This window comes from Bubalus kerabau, chromosome 20, assembly GCF_029407905.1.
Source record: "Bubalus kerabau isolate K-KA32 ecotype Philippines breed swamp buffalo chromosome 20, PCC_UOA_SB_1v2, whole genome shotgun sequence".
Lineage (NCBI taxonomy): Eukaryota > Metazoa > Chordata > Mammalia > Artiodactyla > Bovidae > Bubalus > Bubalus kerabau.
Window position 1 is genome coordinate 10,029,361 of NC_073643.1, and position 16,882 is coordinate 10,046,242.

The window sequence follows — 16,882 nt, forward strand, 5'->3', positions numbered from 1 at the left end:
CACCTGGAGTAACAGGCAGATTTGGCCTTGGAATACAGAATGAAGCAGGGCAAAGGCTAATAGAGTTTTGCCAAGAAAATGCACTGGTCATAACAAACACCCTCTTCCAACAACACAAGAGAAGACTCTATACATGGACATCACCAGATGGTCAATACCAAAATCAGATTGATTATATTCTTTGCAGCCAAAGATGGAGAAACTCTATACGGTCAGCAAAAACAAGACCAGGAGCTGACTGTGGCTCAGAGCATGAACTCCTTATTGCCAAATTCAGACTTAAATTGAAGAAAGTAGGGAAAACCACTAGACCATTCAGGTATGACCTAAATCAAATCCCTTATGATTATACAGTGGAAGTGAGAAATAGATTTAAGGGCCTAGATCTGATAGATAGAGTGCCTGATGAGCTATGGACTGAGGTTCATGACACTGTACAGGAGACAGAGATCAAGACCATCCCCATGGAAAAGAAATGCAAAAAAGCAAAATGGCTGTCTGGGGAGGCCTTAAAAATAGCTGTGAAAAGAAGAGAAGCAAAAAGGAAAGGAGAAAAGGAAAGATATAAACATCTGAATGCAGAGTTCCAAAGAATAGCAAGAAGAGATAAGAAAGCCTTCTTCAGCGATCAATGCAAAGAAATAGAGGAAAACAACAGAATGGGAAAGACTAGGGATCTCTTCAAGAAAATCAGAGATACCAAAGGAACATTTCATGCAAAGATGGGCTCGATAAAGGACAGAAATGGTATGGACCTAACAGAAGCAGAAGATATTAAGAAGAGATGGCAAGAATACACAGAAGAACTGTACAAAAAAGATCTTCACAACCCAGATAATCACGATGGTGTGATCACTCATCTAGAGCCAGACATCCTGGAATGTGAAGTCAAGTGGGCCTTAGAAAGCATCACTACGAACAAAGCTAGTGGAGGTGATGGAATTCCAGTTGAGCTATTCCAAATCCTGAAAGATGATGCTGTGAAAGTGCTGCACTCAATATGCCAGCAGATTTGGAAAACTCAGCAGTGGCCACAGGACTGGAAAAGGTCAGTTTTCATTCCAATCCCAAAGAAAGGCAATGCCAAAGAATGCTCAAACTACCACACAATTGCACTCATCTCACACGCTAGTAAAGTAATGCTCAAAATTCTCCAAGCCAGGCTTCAGCAATATGTGAACCATGAACTTCCTGATGTTCAAGCTGGTTTTAGAAAAGGCAGAGAAACCAGAGATCAAATTGCCAACATCCGCTGGATCATGGAAAAAGCAAGAGAGTTCCAGAAAAGCATCTATTTCTGCTTTATTGACTATGCCAAAGCCTTGGACTGTGTGGATCACAATAAACTGTGGAAAATTCTGAAAGAGATGGGAATACCAGACCACTTGATCTGCCTCTTGAGAAATCTGTATGCAGGTCAGGAAGCACCAGTTAGAACTGGACATGGAACAACAGACTGGTTCCAAATAGGAAAAGGAGTACATCAAGGCTGTATATTGTCACCCTGTTTATTTAAGTTATATGCAGAGTACATCATGAGAAATGCTGGACTGGAAGAAACACAAGCTGGAATCAAGATTGTCAGGAGAAATATCAATAAACTCAGATATGCAGATGACACCACCCTTATGGCAGAAAGTGAAGAGGAACTCAAAAGCCTCTTGATGAAAGTGAAAGAGGAGAGTAAAAAAGTTGGCTTAAAGCTCAACATTCAGAAAACGAAGATCATGGCATCCGGTCCCATCACTTCATGGGAAATAGATTGGGAAACAGTGGAAACAGTGTCAGACTTCATTTTTGGGGGGTCCAAAATCACTGCAGATGGTGACTGCAGCCATGAAATTAAAAGACGCTTACTCCTTGGAAGGAAAGTTATGTCCAACCTAGATAGCATATTCCAAAGCATAGACATTACTTTGCCAACAAAGGCCCATCTAGTCAAGGCTATGGTTTTTCCTGTGGTCATGTATGGATGTGAGAGTTGGACTGTGAAGAAGGCTGAGCACCGAAGAATTGATGCTTTTGAACTGTGGTGTTGGAGAATACTCTTGAGAGTCCCTTGGACTGCAAGGAGATCTAACCAGTCCATTCTGAAGGAGATCAGCCCTGGGATTTCTTTGGAAGGACTGATGCTGAAGCTGAAACTCCAGTACTTTGGCCACCTCATGTGAAGAGTTGACTCATTGGAAAAGACTCTGATGCTGGGAGGGATTGGGGGCAAGAGGAGAAGGGGACGACAGAGGATGAGATGGCTGGATGGCATCACTGACTCGATGGACGTGAGTCTGAGTGAACTCCGGGAGTTGGTGATGGACAGGGAGGCCTGGCGTGCTGCAATTCATGGGGTCTCAAAGAGTCGGACATGACTGAACGACTGATCTGATTTGTGCTTACTAAATACTTTATTTACTTAAGTGTTCCTCAACTGAAGGTTATTCAAGTTGTTTCCAAATTATCATTATTATAACCTGTAATGAATGTCTTTGTGTACATTATGTTGTGACATTTAGGATGATTTCTTGAAAGATATATTCCTAGAGGTAAAAATTCAATAATCTATGGGTTATAGGTGCTTTACTGATGTTTAACATCAATAACATTAAAGTTCTGAATTGATAACATTTAATAACATTAGGAGGATTTCTTAAAGGATATGTCAATAACCTTAAAGTTCTTAATCAATAGCTCTAAATAAATAACATTAAAGTCCATGTTTAACAATTTGTAATTCTGACTTACAAAGCTTTTTTGAGACCATGAATCACTGTGACATAGAACTCCATGACCGTATGTATTAAGACCCTGCTTGTCCATTCATCGGAGAAGGCAATGGCACCCCACTCCAGTACTCTTGCCTGGAAAATCCCATGGACGAAGGAGCCTGGTAGGCTGCAGTCCATGGGATCTCTAGGAGTTGGACACGACTGAGCGACTTCCCTTTCTCTTTTCACTTTCATGCATTGGAGAAGGAAATGGCAACCCACTCCAGTGTTCTTGCCTGGAGAATCCCAGGGACGGGGGAGCCTGGTGGGCTGCCGTCTATGGGGTCGCACAGAGTCGGACATGACTGAAGCGACTTAGCAGTAGCAGCAGTGTCCATTCATTTTCATGCTGGGAAAATTGGGAGAAGAGAGAGCCCTTTCTTAGCCAGATGCTCTTCTCCTTGGAATCTCCAAGCTCACCCACAGGTCTCCTGAGGTCCGTGCCCAGTTCTGCCCAGACAGATGGCTTTTGCTCTCCAGTTATTTGGCAGAAAATGTAACTGGAAACTCAGCCGCCCAAATCTTGTCCAAGGCCTGGTGTTTTCAGATTGCTCAAAGGATATTATCATGGACTCGATGCTTGTGTCCCTCCAGAATTCATATGTCGAAGCTCTAGCTGCCAGCGTGATGGTATGTGGAGGTGAGGCCTTTGGGAGGTGGTTATGTGTATGTCAGGTCGTGGGAGTGGAGCCCTCAAGACGGGTTTGGTGCCCTTGTGGGAAGAGAAGGCAGCCTGTTTTCTTTCCACGTGAGGATACAGTGCAAGCCAGGAAAGGGACCCTCATCAAGAACCAAATCTCTGACTTTTCAGCCTTCAGAACAGCGAGAATAAAGGTTTGTTGTTTAAGCACCCAGTGTATGGGATTCTGTCAGAGCAGCCTGAGCTAAGGCAAATGTGCAGGTCTTCCACGCCTTTAGGATTTCTCCATTTTATTCTTGGATGGAGTCGGACCACCACAGCTTACACCAACTTGTTCTGGGTCTCTCTAGTTATTTTTTTATTGAAAAAATTTCATTGAAGAATAGTTGATTTACAAGGTTGGGCCAACCTGTGCTGTACAGCAAAATGATACACATATATGCATTCTTTCTTTTATATTCTTTTCTGTTCTGGTTTATCATAGGATAATCATTGAATAGATATCATTGAATTTAGTTCCCTGTGCTATGCTGCTGCTGCTGCTGCTGCTGCTAAGTCACTTCACTTGTGTCTGACTCTGTGCGACCCCATAGACGGCAGCCCACCAGGCTCTGCTGTCCCTGGAATTCTCCAGGCAAGAACACTGGAGTGGGTTGCCATTTCCTTCTCCAATGCATGAAAGTGAAAAGTGAAAGTGAAGTCGCTCAGTCGTGTCTGACTCTTCCTGACCCCATGGACTGCAGCCCACCAGGCTCCTCTGTCCATGGGATTTTCCAGGCAAGAGTGCTGGGGTGGGGTGCCATCGCCTTCTCCGCCTGTGCCATGCAGTAGGACCTCATTGTTTATGTTCTGGTTCCTTTAAAATGACTCTGAGTTGTGTTTGGCATGTTGCTCCTAGCCCCCTGGGGAGAGGAGGCTCTAGCTTTCCTGCACTTCCTCAGGCAACAGCCTCTGGAGCAGCTTTGCCACTTCTCAGCCGCCATCTTGTTTTCATTGATGATACCCAACACGGTGTTGCTTAACCAGCCAGAGTTCTTCCCAAAGTCAGATTGTCTTTAGCAGTGGCATAAAACCTCGTATCTTTTTGTCATTTTTATACAGTTCATGCAGATCTCACGGCAAGGATACGGGGGTGGTTTGCCATTCCCTCCTCCAGTGGACCACATTTTGTCAGAACCCTCTGCTAAGACCCATGTGTCTTGGGTGGCCCTGCATGGCATGGCTCATAGCTTCATTGAGCTATGCAAGCCCCTTCACCACGATAAGGCAGTGATCCGTGAAGGGGGACATGGACATGAATTTGGGCAAACTTTGGGAGATGGTGAGGGACAGACAGGCCTGGCACGCTGCAGTCCATGGAGTTGCAGAGTCGAACATGACTGGGTAAAACGGAACAACAACAACATAAAACCTCAGCAGACTAGGTTATCCACCAGGTCCTTCATACACAGTTAGGTGTCCCGAAGACTTATTGCTTTTTCATTTTCTGTATACCCATGGAGAATTTAATAGCAGGACATCTAGAGAAGGAGCTATTTTCCTCTCGATGCAGGATGTACATTTTGTGTTTGGTCTAGTATTGTCTGTGTGAATTGCCTGCCTGGGGATGGGGGACTCTAAAGGCCTTTATCTGGCCTCTTCTTACAGCGACTCTTGTAAACTCACCTTATTCCTGCCTTTATGTTGTCTTTATTTTGTCTCAAATTGTTGATTTATTTAGTTTGATTTGCTGAATAATAAGCACTCTTGTAAGCTGCCTCCAGTAATTTGGGAAACTAGATGGGATCCAAGCATGTCCCATAAAAAGTGTGATTTATTGGGTCAAAAGATGTGAATGCTTTTGAGGCTGTTCTTACATGCTGCCAATTAGCTTTCCTTTTCCTGATGACTTCCCAGGGCTGTCATCTGTTGTTTTTTTTTTTTTTTTTGGACTTTAGGCTGGGGCTAATGTAAGCAGCCTTTAGTGAACTGATACTAATGGGTCTTAAAAAAACTCTTAGCCATGGAATAAGTGAATTAGTGTAGATTGACTTGATTGGAAGATGCCATAAATGTCAGGTCAGTTTTTTTTTTTTAATCCATCTCTGTCTCCCCTCTTTGCAGGGGAAAGAGTGCTCCCTTGGAAGCTTGCTCTGCTGCTGACTGATGCAGGGGGCTTTCTAGTAAGTGCTCTTGGGATCCATACCTGTGGAAGGGCAGGAGCAGGGCTGGGCAGAGGGGGAAGCTGAGCTGCGATGAAGTATCAGTGATCCTCAGGATGGTGCCTCAGGTAGCTCTGAAGCTGGGATCGCCCCTCAGAGTTGTCCCAAGATCGGAGAAGAAGGTTCAGAAGGATCGGCCAGTGGAGTCAGCTGCTCTTAAAAGTATGCGTGACCATGGGCGAGGCAGTCGCCGCAGGGGCCCGAGAGCTGAGCGTGGCCTGCCGGGAGCTCTCCTCCACGCAGGAGGGGGAATGTGTACATTAGTCCTACAGGGAGACAGTGTCTCTCAAAGGAAGCCTTCAGAGATCGACTGATTTGGGGGCGTTGCTAGGCCCATGGGGGATTTTTTTGCAAGAGCATTTCACCTGCATTTGTGAACGTTTTCCCTTCCATCGGCGCTTGCTGCCACCGCCACCTGCGATTTAGGAAACCTGCCTCATGCTTAGCCTTCTGATTTTATAATTACCTTTCCAGAATAATAACCCCATCCAGGTGTTTTGTAACACAAAACAGCAAGGGAAATTAATTTCAATTAGAAGGGGAAAAATACAAATTGAAGTGGAGTTGTGGAAAGAAGCAAACAAAAAAAGTCCAACATGCCTTTCTTTGAGTGTACTTCATTTACGTAATTAAATGCCCGCAATGCGACGGAAGCATTGGCAGTGGTGCCCTTTAAAGATCGACATTTAAAAAATACATGACTCCATGGAATTTGGAGCTGTGCTGGCTGCCTGGCACACATCTGGAGATAAAAGGGATGGGGAGGCAGGAAGGCTGAGTGGGAGCCTCAGAGACACAAACAAGCGCCCTTCTTTTGTGTTCTCACACTTGAATTTTTTTTCTTAGCGTAAGAAAATGAGCCCTATAAAAACGAATTCAAGTGCAGCCACTATGGAGAACAGTGTGGAGATTCCTTAAAAAACTGGAAATAGACATGCCTTATGATCCAGCAATCCCACTGCTGGGCATACACACTGAGAAAACCAGAAGGGAAAGAGACACGAGTACCCCAATGTTCATCGCAGCACTGTTTATAATAGCCAGGACATGGAAGCAACCTAGATGTCCATCAGCAGATGAATGGATAAGAAAGCTGTGGTACATATACACAATGGAGTATTATTCAGCCATTAAAAAGAATACATTTGAATCAGTTCTAATGAGGTGGATGAAACTGGAGCCTATTATACAGAGTGAAGTAAGCCAGAAAGAAAAACACCAATACAGTATACTAACGCATATATATGGAATTTAGAAAGATGGTAACAATAACCCTGTGTACGAGACAGCAAAAGAGACACTGATGTATAGAACAGTCTTATGGACTCTGTGGGAGAGGGAGAGGGTGGGAAGATTTGGGAGAATGGCATTGAAACATGTAAATATCATGTATGAAATGAGTTGCCAGTCCAGGTTCGATGCACGATACTGGATGCTTGGGGCTGGTGCACTGGGACGACCCAGAGGGATGGAATGGGGAGGGAGGAGGGAGGAGGGTTCAGGATGGGGAACACATGTATACCTGTGGCGGATTCATTTTGATATTTGGCAAATCTAATACAGTTATGTAAAGTTTAAAAATAAAATAAAATTAACAATAAAAAAAAAAAAAAAAAAACGAATTCAAGTTAGTTTCCAGCATTTTGAAGGGATATTGAGGGAACTGAGGGCGAATGTTGACTTATGGGCTTTATTGAACGAGAAAAATTTCAAGCTCTTGTCTTCTCTCTCTCTCGAATGAGGAAATCCTGGATCTTGTTTTCTCTGGCTGGCCTGGCTGAATTTCAGAGGAGATCATGTATCACTGGGCAGAGGGAGCCCTCCTCTCGAGGAGCTGGCAAAGCTGGCAGGAAGCAAGAGAGAGACAAGCTCATAAAGGAAAAGATGGACCCATTTCTCAACCAAGACCCATGTCACTAAGAAGCAGCTGGTCCTCGGGCTTCTGGAAGGGGCGGTGGGTGGCATGCTTTGGCCCCTGCTTAATGTTCCAAATGAGCTGACCCACTGTAGATTGAGTGCTCAGGAAAGCTTGGCACAACCAAGGCCTGTTTTATTTATTTTTAAAAATGTTATTGCAGTACAGTTAATTTACAAGTTAATTTCTGGCACATAGCAAAGTGACTAGTTATACACATATATATGCATTCTTTCTCATTATGGTTTATTACAGGATATTGAATATAGTTCCCTGTGCTATAAGTAGGACCTTTTTGTTTATCCATTCTATTAATATATATATATATATTAGTTTACCTCTGTGAATCCTAAACTTCGACTCCATCCCTCCCCCCTAATCCCCTTTGGCAACCACAAATCTGTTCTCTATGTCCATCGAGTCTGTTTTTAGATATGTTCACTTGTGTTTTATTTTAGAATCCTCATAGAAGCGATAGGAGTTGTTTTCTTAAATGGTTAAGTCTCCAGGAGGCTGCCACACCATCTCTCAAACAATTACACAGCCTTCTTCCCTGGAGACTTTTTCTGACTTTCCGGTTCTGGTCTTAGACAGGAAACTGAAAACTGTCAAATTTATTCTTCTTGCTCTGCCCCAAATGTTCCATTCTAACATTAGCTCACACGTAACGAGGGGAGTGCTGACATAGGGGAAGCATTAAGGGTTCAAGGAACTGGGCCTCTCTCCCCGTGGTTAATACTGACAGCTGGGGAGTGGTCTGGCCTGGAAGGACACACATGTGTAAGTCATGCAGAAGATGAGTCCCCTTAGCTGAAGTTTTGTGGGTTGACTTGGGCTTCCTCATGTTTTTGCAAAGGGCAGGAAGCCCACTTTATGCTCTGTATAGGTTCCTATATTTATTTATTAAAAAAAATTAAAAGAGAATTTTTTTTTGACCTTGTTACATGGTATATGGGATCTTAGTTCCCCAAACCAGGGATTGACCTGTGCCCTCCTACATTGGAAGCATGAGGTCTTTACCACTGGACACCAGGGAAGTTACAAGATTCCTACATTTTTTGATGCTTGTCATTATTCTATGAGTTTAAGATTATAGATTGACCATTTTGGAGCTTTTTGCACATCTGTACACCAATCTGTGTAACAGGGCATTGATTAACTTCAGTGCTACTAGAACACATTTTCCTTCTTATTCCTTTGAAAACAAGACCTATCACAAACCTGACTTAACACAGATCAAATTAGATGCTATGATGTACTCATAATGGGGACCTATATTCTTGCCTGGAAAATCCCATGGACAGAGGAGCTTGTCAGGCTACAGTCCATGGGGTCGCAAAGAGCTGGACATGACTTAGTGACTGAGTATGTACGTATAGCACAGGCTGCTGCTGCTGCTAAGTCACTTCAGTCGTGTCCGACTCTGTGCGACCCCATAGACAGCAGCCCAATAGGCTCCTCTGTCCCTGGGATTCTCTAGGGAAGAACACTGGAGTGGGTTGCCATTTCCTTCTCCAGTGCATGAAAGTGAAAAGGGAAAGTGAAAAGGGAAAGTGAAGTTGCTCAGTCACATCCGTCTCTTCACGACCCCATGGACCACAGCCCACCAGGCTCCTCCGTCCATGGGATTTTCCAGGCAAGAGTACTGGAGTGGGGTGGCACAGGGGACCCTACTTAATACTATATACTGGCCTACATGCAAAATAATCTAAAATAGAGTGGATATATGTGTAACTGTGATCCACTATGCTGTATACCTGAAGCTAACACAACATTGTAAATCCACCATACTCAGATAAAATAAAGAAGAGATCTTTGCAACTCTGAAAAAATAAAAGACAGCGAGAGCATATTCCACTTTTCAAATAACCTGTCCACATGGTCAGGGTCTTTTTCTCAAAGTGTGGATTCTACTCATCTGTCATTCTCTAGGTAGAGAGGTCATAAGAAACTTCGGGGCTGTATTCATACTATCTGCGATGTCTGTGGCCCCTTCCTGCCCTGATACCCACAAGCACATGGGAAAGACCTAAGTCCATTTTTCTAGTTAATCAGGATATGTATCCATCATTGTCAGCCATGATTTAATCTAATTTAAAGCCATAGGCTCTTAGGCTTTTAGTCCAACTTTTTCTTTTTTTAAACAAATGAACTGAGTGATTAATTAAACTGTCTTTATCCTGAAATCTGGATCAGCACTTCCTTTAATGCATTACCTTGCATATTCATCTTAGTTCATTTATTCAAAAATATTATGTAAAGTTTAAAAATAAAATTAAATTAAAAAAAAATATTTTTGAGTGTTTATTCTTTACTGTGAATGTCCTAAACTTGCCATACATTTGGGATTTCACACTCACATGGACCCGATAGTCTTAGAACCTCTACAGTTGGGAGTTATGAATTCTCCAGGAGCAGGCTTTTTGAATAAACATGGTTTCCTCACTCAGTTAGGAATTTGCTAACATTTTCCTAGCTCAGTCTCTGGTGGTACCAAGGGAGAAGCTGCCCACAGAATGCATTTCTTCACTTTCTGATTGTATTTTTTCAGATTGTTTGCATCAGGACCGAAGACTTTTCTCCTATAATGGCCATTTGCTTTGCAATTCCATATATATATTCTTTTTAGTAAATAATCTCTGTGAGCATTGGAAGAGCAAAGTTTCTGAGTTGATCTAATTTTATTTTCTTATTTTTCTTATTTATTTTATTTATTTGACTGTACCATTCTCAGTTGTGGCATGTGGGATCTTGCATGTGGGATCTAGTTCCCCAACCAGGGATTGAACCAGGGCGCCTGCATTGGTGTTGTGGAGTCTTAACCACTGCACCCCCAGGGAAGTCCCTAACTGACTGATTTTATAGATGCACAAACTGCTCCCAGAGAGATTAAGGAACCTGGCAATGGGTCACACAGTGGTGAGTGGAGACCCTGATTTCTCAGCTTGGGTTTGAAGTGACTTGTACTCTTCCTCCTCAGGACAAATTTTATAAAACTTTCTAGAAACAACTTATGAGAGGTGTTTTTTTTTTTTTTGGGGGGGGTATTGTATTAGTTACTCTTACTTTATCATTTCTCCCTCCTTTATAGCTTCTTGAATTTTTCTACCTTTAGTTGGCACAATCAGTTCAGTTCAGTTGCTCAGTCGTGTCTCACTCTTTGCGATCCCATGGACTGCAGCACGCCAGGCTGCCCTGTCCATCATCAACTCCTGGAGTTTACTCAAACTCATGTCCAATCGAGTCGGTGATGCCATCCAACCATCTCATCCTCTGTCGTCCCCTTCTCCTCCTGCCTTCAATCTTTCTCAGCATCAGGGTCTTTTCCAATGAGTCAGTTCTTCACATCAGGTGGTCAAAGTATTGGAATTTCAGCTTCAACATCAGTCCTTCCAATGAATATTCTGGACTGATTTCCTTTAGGATGGACTGGTTGGATCTCCTTGCAGTCCAAGGGACTCTCAAGAGTCTTCTCCAACATCACAGGTCAAAAGCATCAATTCTTCGGCATTCAGCTTTCCTTATAGTCCAACTCTCTCATCCATACATGACCACTGGAAAAACCATAGCTTTGACTAGAAAGACATTACTTTGTTGGCAAAGTAATGTCTCTGCTTTTTAATATGATTTATAGATTGGTCATAACTTTTCTTCCAAGGAGCAAGGGTTTTTTAATTTCAAGGCTGAAGTCACCATCTTCAGTGATTTTGGAGCCCCCCAAAATAAAGTCTCTCACTGTTTCCATTGTTTTCCATCTATTTGCCATGAAATGATGGGACCGGATGCCATGATCTTGGTTTTCTGAATGTTGAGCTTTAAGTCAACTTTTTCACTCTCCTCTTTCACTTTCATCAGGAGACTCTTTAGTTCTTCTTCACTTTCTGCCATAAGGGTGGTGTCATCTGCATATCTGAGGTTATTGATATTTCTCCTGGCAGTCTTGATTCCAGCTAGTGCTTCATCCAGTCCAGCGTTTCTCATGATGTACTCTGCATATAAGTTAAATAACCAGGGTGACAATACACAGCCTTGCCGTACTCCTTTCCCAATTTGGAACCAGTTGCACAGTGAAGCTCATTAATTTCTAATCTTCCTTTATTTCTAATATAGACTTTTAAGACCATAGAATCACCATTTTCTTAGTACTTCTGTAACTTTGGATATGCAGTATTTTTGTCATCATTTTTTCTAAAGATTTTATTATGTACATTGCAATTTGTCCTTTGACCATTAATATAGTTTAAAGTGTTTTCAGAATTTCCAAATATATGGGTTATTTGGGGTTATCTTTTTGGTATTGATTTGTAGTTTAATTACACTGTAGTTAGAGATCATAGCTTCTGTGCTGTTCATTCTCTGGGATTTATAGAGCGAATGGCTTTGCAACCTTTCATGTGATCTATTTTTATAAATGTTTCATGCTGCTTGAAAAGAATATGTATTCTCTAATTGTTGGGAATGATGCCTTATATATAGAGCCAGTATGTCAAGTATTTTAATTGTGTTCTATATCTTCACTAATTTTTTATTAGCTTAATTAGATACTGAGGCATGCATATTAAATTTTCTATTATGATTGTGAATTTGCTAATTTTCTTTGAAGTTCTGTAAGTGGGTGCTTCATATATTTTGAAGTCATGCTGTTAGCAAAAAATGCAGAGTTTAGACCCTGGAGCCAGACTGGCTGGGTTTGAATGGTGACTATATTGTTGATGAGCTCTGGATCTTTTCTGTAATTCAGTATTCTCATCTGTATAATGGGCAATGCTTTGGGGATGATTGTGAAGATTAAATAAATTAATATATATAAAAAGTGCTTAGAGGGAATCCCCTCATCCAGTCGCGACAACTCCATACTCCCGATGCAGGGGGTTCAGGTTCAATCCCTGGTCTAGCCACTAGAGCCCACATGCAGCAACTAAAGAGATCCCATATGCCATAACAAAGATTGAAGATCCTAAGACCTGGCACAGATAAATAAATAAATTAAAATGAAATTAAAAAACACTTAGAATAGTGTCTGGCACATTGTAAGTGTTCCATAAGTGTGAGTTATTATTCTTACTTGTGAATTGCCCCTTTTATCCTTATGTAAATGATAACAACTCTGTCTAAATAAGTATATCTCTATATCTGTATTTTTTTGTTTAGTCTTCCTTTTATGATACTCATGTTGTTACACCAGCATTCTTTTAGTTGAATATGCCCAGCATATCTTTCCCATTCATAGACTTCTAACATTTATATGTCATTATATTTCAGATGAGTCTTTGGTAAATAGCATATGGTCAAATGGATAAGCATTCAATCAGTGGATTTCCATTTAATACATTTAATCTGATTAATTTACAAGATTATGAATCTATTTGAAGTTATACCAACCATCTTATTTTCTGTTTTCTATTTACCATGCTTTTTCTCTGCTGTTTTTCTTCCCTGCTTTCTTTTAGGTTAATAAAATATTCTTTATTGCCCTTTTTAGCTTCAACTGTTTTGAAATTTATTCATTCTATTTCTATTCTTTTATTGGTTACACTTTAATTTTTAACGTGCATAGTTAATTAAAACAACAGCTACAACAATAACCTTATCCTGAATAATTCAAGGACTTTAGAACATTTTAATTCTGATCTTTCCTTTCCCCATGCCCATGTTTCTTTTTTATAGAATTTTAGTTCTACTCGTTTTCAGTCCTCCAAATAAGTCCTTACTATTGTTACTCCTTTTATTTTTTCATTCAATGCTTGCATAATTTTACTCATTTATTTACCTGTTTCCATACTTATCCTTGCTTCTTTCTTCCCACTGTTATCTTAGGGTTCATTTCCCCCCACCCCTGTATTATTCCCTTTAATAGATATGGCTACCCACTCCAGTATTCTTGCCTGGAGAATTCCATGGACAGAAGAGCCTGGAGGGCTATAGTCCATGGAGTCACAAAGAGTTGGGCACGGCTGAGTGACTATTTCAAGGACAACTCCAGAGATTCTGGAATGGGTCAGTGAAGGTGATGAGGACCCCTCCCTAACAGATGGAGCTGGGTAGGACTAGATGGTGGGACCACAGCATAAACTCAGCCAACAGAAACTGAGCCGTGATGTCCGTGGAAGCAGGTATCATGCCAGTATTCTTGCCTGGAGAATTCCATGGATGGAAGAGCCTGGTGGTCTAGTCCAGGGGTCACAAAGAGTCAGACACAACTGAGCGACTAACACTTTCTCTTTACTTTTTTTTCTTTTCTGTTATGATACGTAAATCTCAGTCTTTATCTGAAAGTGACTATTTCTCCCTCCTCCTTGAGGCATGTACAAGCTGCATATGGAATTCTGGGGTGATATATAATTTCACTTAGTCATTTAAAGGTTTTTGTTTATTGTGTTCTTGCTTCTGTTGTCACTGGTGAGAAGTCTGCTGTCAGTTTAATTATTGTTCTTTGTTCTTACAGATCATCTGTTTTTCCCCTCAAGTCTCTTTTATGGCGTTTCATTTTGACTTTGATGTTCTGGTTTCATTATATGAGCCTATGGGTAGAGTTTTAAAAATGTATCATTTTTAAAGCTCATTACACTTAAACTGAAGATTCATGTCTTTCATTAATTCTAGAAGAGTCTCATCTATTATCTCTTAAAATATTACTTTTTTTCCTTTTTTGGCGGTGCCACCTGGAATGTGGGATCTTAGTTCTCCAACCGGGAATCAAACCCATAGGCCCTGCAGTGGAAGTTCAGTGTCTTAACCACTGGACTGCCAGGGGAGTTCCTACTTTTATTTTCCACTCTCCTTTTAAAAAGTTCTATTAGACATTTTCTGCCTCTTTGTCTCATTAATTTCTTCATTTCTCTCTCCTCCAGTTAATTAACTTGTCAGTTATGTTTAATCTTCTGTTGATCTTGTACAGTAAAATTTTAGTTTCTAAAAGTTCATTTGCCAATAAGTTTTTTCATATTTTTCGATTTTTGTAGATTTGTATTTCTTCTTTTTAATCATTTAAAAGATAATCATCCAGGAGTCTTTTAAGACTGTTCTTTATCATAAGTTCAGTTGTGGCCATTTTTTCTGTATACTGTAACAGTAAATAGTGAGTATGGCTTGTAATTTTGGATTTTGAGCACATTTTCAGCAAAACTTTTTCTTACTTTTTCTTTCTTTCCTCTTGTGGCAGTTTCATGGGTTATTGATTGTGAAAGAGTTGTTACAGAGTATATTTTCATTTAAGAGCTAGTCTTCTCTTTTATGAAGTTAACAGTTTTTCCATGGTGTGGTGTTAGGGAATAATTTCTGCTTTTGCTCTCTGCTTTCTGTGGATTTAAAGCTTATCACCCATTCTTGCTACTGCTGCTAAGTCACTTCAGTCGTGTCCAACTTTGTGCGACCCCATAGACGGCAGCCCACCAGGCTCCCCCGTCCCTGGGATTCTCCAGGCAAGAACACTGGAGTGGGTTGCCATTTCCTTCTCCAATGCGGTAAAGTGAAAAGTGAAAGGGAAGTTGCTCAGTCGTGTCTGACTCTTAGCGACCCCATGGACTGCAGCTTACTAGGCTCCTCCATCCATGGGATTTTCCAGGCAAGAGTACTGGAGTGGGGTGCCATTATTTAACTATTAAAACACAAGACCCTTAAGGCCTGTGTTCAGTTTGACATCCCTCTCAAGTGTCGTGACTCTGCACATGGTTTTATCCTACTCCTTCATTTTTGGCACCAAGGAATTTCTCTTGTCTTTTAACTTAAGCTGTATATTTAATTGTATTCTTTTGATCTATAAGTTCTATGTGGGTTGTATTGAGTGGAGCTGGGAGAAGGCCTTAGTTTACCCAGTTTCCAGAACCCAAAGTCCTGAAATTTATTTTTTATTACAGAAATACTAAAAAAGAAGCCATAAAAATGTAGCAGGCAAATGACAAAGGAGTGTGATATACAAGATAGAATGGTGACGTCTCTCAATGAGAAAGAGGTCTATAATCTAACAAGAGAAAGATGGACAACCTAACAACAAATTGGATGATTTTAATAAGAAGAAGAGTTTGAAAAAACTCAATCTTCGTGGTAAACACATGCACATTCAAATAGCGAAAGACCTTATTTTGGCTATCAGATTGAAAAAAATTTTGAACATAATGTTAAGAGTTGTTTAAGAGGTGAGAAGGTGAGCATTTGAGTACTGTTGATGGCAGATCAATGGCAAATGACTCAGAGTCATTTTTTGGAAGGACAGTTGGGCAATATGACCTAGAATACTTAACAAATGAAAAGTATTCTTTGACACTATCATTTCTAGGATTTTTTATTAGTAAATGAATCGAGTATGCATGTAAAGATTTATGTATAAAGATGGAGCATTGTTAATAGTGGCTATTAATTGAAGCCAATTAAATATCTGTAAAAGGATAGCATAGTCTGTCCATGCAATGAAATATGATAATTAACTAAAATAATAGCAAAGAAAAACAAGTATTAGAAACAAAAAACATTTAGTATACATTATTTTAAAATTTTTTACCTTTAAACTTTTTTTTTCTTTTTCTTTTTCTATTTTTTTGTGTGTATGTTCTTTTTTTTTTCTGTTTTATTTTTTTTTAATTTAATTTTATTTTTTAAACTTTACATAATTGTATTAGTTTTGCCAAATATCAAAATGAATCCGCCACAGGTATACATGTGTTCCCCATTCTGAACCCTCCTCCCTCCTCCCTCCCCATTCCATCCCTCTGGGTCGTCCCAGTGCACCAGCCCCAAGCATCCAGTATCGTGCATCAAAAACTTTTTATTTTGTATTGGGAGTACAGCTGATCAACAAGTTGTGGTTGTTAAGATGACAAAGTAAGAAATAAAGAATCCACATTTATCTTTATTTGTACTTTTGTGTTCTTAAAAAAATCTAGAGAGGCAATTACCAATATACTAACTTGGTGTTGGCAGAATGCGTGATTCTTATTTCTTTTTTTCTCTTTTTAAAATATGTACTTCAAATATTGCTTGTGTAATGAAATGAAGTCAATTACTACAGGATGTCCATAGAATGAAATTTTTTGTGGCTATTAAAATGTGTAATTCCTTGGTGGCCCTGTGGCTAAGACTCTTCACTCCCATTGCAGGGGTCCCTGGTTCAATCCCTGATCAACGAACTCATGGCAGGAGTGGAGGAGGCCAGGGATGGGCCTCCTGCCTGGTTTGTCTCCCAGACATTCCTCTTCCTTCCTGGGAATCCTATAAACTTAAGCAGTTAAAGCTTTTTACAATTTCTATCTGCAAATGAATGCAATTTATTCTCAGAGACTATTTGAAATGAGAATTGTATAGACATCTGAAAATTATGAAACATTTGCTTTAAAAAATGCCCATGTAAATTCACCCTACCACAAAGGTT

General features: G+C 40.5%; 1 long non-coding RNA gene across 20 annotated transcripts in view; it reads left to right on the forward strand.

Moving 5' to 3' along the window:
• Positions 1 to 16,882, forward strand: part of LOC129635544 (uncharacterized) — a 228,412-nt gene that overhangs the window by 61,979 nt on the left and 149,551 nt on the right. For 14 of the 20 annotated variants that reach the window (XR_008706346.1, XR_008706349.1, XR_008706345.1 and 11 more), the window contains 2 exons: positions 5,506 to 5,564; positions 7,346 to 9,768. The exons of the other annotated variants lie outside the window; for them this stretch is intronic. This is a non-coding gene — a long non-coding RNA (uncharacterized LOC129635544). Of the gene's footprint in view, positions 1 to 5,505; positions 5,565 to 7,345; positions 9,769 to 16,882 lie in introns of those variants that run through there. 20 annotated transcript variants of the gene reach the window in all.